At 43.9% G+C, this 3,866-nt stretch overlaps 1 pseudogene; it reads left to right on the top strand.

Moving 5' to 3' along the window:
* Positions 1-244: 244 nt before the first annotated feature.
* On the top strand, positions 245-362 carry LOC126196054 (5S ribosomal RNA; annotated as a pseudogene).
* Positions 363-3,866: the final 3,504 nt, after the last annotated feature.

Raw genomic sequence — 3,866 nt, 5'->3', positions numbered from 1 at the left:
CCCAGATACTAAAAAAAAAAAAAATTGTACAGTGAAATAATGAGATAGTTTCTTTCGAACCAGAAGTTCATAACGTTTGTGAGCAAAACTTTCAGACAGGCTTTTCACCAGCATTAGTCCGGCCGAAGTAGTTTCTGTGTGACGTTCCAAATAAACAATTATTTTGCTCAGTTGCAGTATTGCCTCTGTATGTGCCACAATGTCTTCAGACTGAGCGCTAATTTTGTTACCTAAGCAGTCATAAGGCAACGGCGTTGCCGCAGTAGATGCACCGGTTCCCGTCTGATCACCGAAGTTAAGCGCTGTCGGGCGTGGCCGGCACTTGGATGGGTGACCATCCGGGCCGGCATGCGCTGTTGCCATTTTTCGGGGCCTCGTGATGCCAGTTGAGGAGCTACTCGACCGAATAGTAGCGGCTCCGGTCAAAGAATACCATCGTAACGATCGGGAGAGCGGTGTGCTGATCACACGCCCCTCCTATCCGCATCCTTATCTGAGGATGACACTGCGGTCGGATGGTCCCGATAGGCCACTTGTGGCCTGCAGACGGAGTGCAAGCAGTCATAACTGTCATTGTTGTGTGCAGAACAACAAAAATCGATCATTTCGTCCTCAGAAATCATGCCATAGCCTCATTTCGCAGCTATAATTTGCATCGTTACGCCGGAAAACCTCTATTTGTTAGCTTTGGCTCCAGCTGTAATACCACTCTTGAAACTGACGCTTCCGTGTCCGTGACTTGGTTCTCCATCACGACTTCAGCTAACGCCAGCTTCGTGCGTTGTTGTGATGAATTTTTTAAAAACGAAAGTGCTCAACTTGGACAGTTTGTTCTTTAATGGCCACTTTCATTACAGATAAAACATGTCTCTATCTGTTAACTATCAGTACATCCGTCTTGTGTCTACAAACATTTTGGGTGGGAGGGAATATTCTGCCTGACATGCATTTCAACCGATCTTATACCCTGAAACACTGCAGTTTATGTTGGCTAGACTAACGTTCGTTGCGGGATTTGTTTGTCTTCTCCATATTTGATGAAAACCTCAGGAGGCAGGTTTAAACACGCGTACATTTTATTTGTATTCTGTGTCGGCCTTTGAAATTATGATAGTACTTGCCGAGGAATCACAATAACGGAATTCAGCTTCACTTCTTTCAAGCAACACAGGGTTTAAAAGCTTCACGAAAAATTAGAAGAGTTACGCGTCGTAGTAAGGAGTGTGAAATTTATCTGATGTGATTTCGATTACTTCCACGATCCTATAGAGCACTTCTAATGAACTTGCTTGAACATTTGTTGTTGCCTTGTCGAATTCGAAACGGTGAGTACATTTCCTGAGAAACATTCTTGATATCGTCATGAGTAATAAGCAGCCGAAACCGCTTACACAGAAAGATAACAAATAAGACTTTAACTGTTATATGAACACGGAGTGAACAGCTACTATTTGCGGCTTGCAAACGCAACGCCGGTGCGGATAAATAACACGTGAGAGATGCATGACGTTCCGTGCGGAACTAGTTTTTTGTAATCACAACTCTTCAGGCCGGTTACAAAATTTACTTGGAGATGCCGGGGATCTTTTTTTTTTTTTGTAACCATATATATTTATTTAAATATTTTAACAACGATACATTTAAAAAAAAGACATTTTATTCTATTAATCTATTATCCTAGTGATGGTTAATATTATTGTCATTTCTATGTTTTCGTTTTTATATTTTCCTTTTTCGTTTTTCTCTTATTGTTTGTTCCTTAAACCCTTTTACATGGCCATTTGTCGTCTTTTTTTTTTTTTTTTTTTTTTTTTTTTTTTTTTTTTTTTTTTTTTTTTTTGAGGGGGGTAGACATTGCAGGACAGGCATAACAGTTTATACTTGGCATCGTTGCATTGATTTGAGTTTATGTTTCTGTATGTGATGCACTTGTGATGACACAGGCACATTGTGTATTCTGGTTTGATCTCTTCCTCTAGTTACACTGTTTAGTGGGAGAGTATGAAGGAAACGTCACCATGATAGGTGGAGCAGAAGTGGAAGAAACTTTTTTTTTTTACATATACTACAGAATATACCTAATTGAAGAAGAGAGAAAATTTTGTCATATTACATAAGAGAAACAGAAAGGATAGTGTGAGTAATCAATAGAATTTTATAGGCACAAAGTAAAGGAAATCAAAATATCTAATAATAATGAGTAGTTGGCACTTTCCACTAAGGAGCACTTTGTGTCACTGATTCCACTAGGAAGAAACACTTTATACTACTATACTTCACTATTTGATGCGAGAAGAGAAAGCACTTTATCTTTTTTGTTGCACTTGTTCACTATCACTGCACATGTTATTCTTGTGGTGAGTGTGGTGAGGTGGCTGGTGGCGGTGCTGAGGGTCACAGGCTGGGAAGGACTCTGGCGATTACTGTCTGCAGTGGAATCTGCAGGAAGTTTTTGAAGTTCTCGTGGTATCGCCTGTGCTGCTGGGCCGTCTTGTTCTCCTCCCAGAGGTCCATCAGGAAGGCCAGCCGGTCGGTCTGCCTCCGCGCTACGATGGCGTGTGCCGTCATGGCGAGGATCCAGAGAGTCGCCAGTCGCTTGGACCGTGGAAATGGGTTGCAGTCTGGGGCGGTGATTGCTTCCACTGTGATGCATCCCGGCGCCGTTCTGTTGATATGGGCCACCATCTGCTGGCACGCTTCCCAGATGTTGATGGCATTCCCGCACGTGAATCGGTGATCGAGGGTGTCGGTCATGCCACATACGTCACACTTGTCACTTGCGACGAGTTTTATCTCCGCCAGTCTTTGGTTGGTTGGTATCGTTCTGTTAATTATTTTGTACCATGTCTCCTTCGCATGTTTAGGCAACACGTTTTCTGAGACGTTCCCCCATATTTGTTTCCAATTCTATTGCGGGAGTTTTTGTTCAATTTTGTTTTTTGCCGGCTTCCCCCTGAGGGCCCAGTATATTCTCTTGGCTGTTCTGTGGCTGGGGTTCGCCACGGTGTCCAGAACGTAACTTTTGTTGGCGTAGTGCAGCCTGACGTGTCGCATTCTGCAGGGAATGTGTCTCGTGTCGACTGGCGCTTCTTGTGATGCGGGCTTGTATCTTCCAATTATCTTGGCTGTGACGCTGTCAGGTTTTTTGTTCTGGATGGCGAGCGTTCGTTTCAGTAGAAGGGCTGCACATTTGGTCTTTATATCAACTAGACCTAGTCCCCCTTCTTTTGTTGGCAGCGAGCACGTCGCTTGCGCCACTTTGAATATATTTCGACGCCACAACAGGTAGTACACTGCGCTCGTTAGTGCTCGGGCAATTTCTGTCGGGATGCTTAAGATTTGCGCCAGGTACCAAGCTTTCGACAGGATCGTCGTGTTTATCAGTTCTGTTTTCTGGTGGATTGTTAGCTTCCGGTTCGCGTGCTGTCTGGAGAGACCTCTTATGGTGTGTAGCACGTCCCTCCAGTTGTATGCGGCCATTCTAAGTGGACGAGACTGTATATATATTCCAAGAACTTTATGGCTTTCTGCTATTTTATACCATTGGCTGTCTGGTTTGAGTCGTTGATTCCCTATCGGCAGTAGCACTGTTTTTCTGGGGTTGGTTTGGGCGCCTGACGCTTTTTGGAATGTATTCATGATGGTTTCTACTCTCCCAATATCTTCCTGGTCTTCAATAAAGATGCCTAGGTCGTCAGCGTAGGCTATACATGCTACTGCTTTGCCTCCTACGGAGAAGCCTCTGATGTCGTTTGTGAGTTTCCGCAGCAGCGGGTCCAGTGCTATAGCGAATAGAGCCATTGACAATGGACAGCCTTGCCTCACGGATCTGTCCAGTTTTATCAGTTTTGTTTCCCAACTATTGA

The sequence above is a fragment of the Schistocerca nitens genome, chromosome 7 (assembly GCF_023898315.1).
Source record: "Schistocerca nitens isolate TAMUIC-IGC-003100 chromosome 7, iqSchNite1.1, whole genome shotgun sequence".
Taxonomy (NCBI): domain Eukaryota; kingdom Metazoa; phylum Arthropoda; class Insecta; order Orthoptera; family Acrididae; genus Schistocerca; species Schistocerca nitens.
Note: the sequence above shows the minus strand (reverse complement) of the source record. Positions and strands in the feature narration are given on the sequence as shown.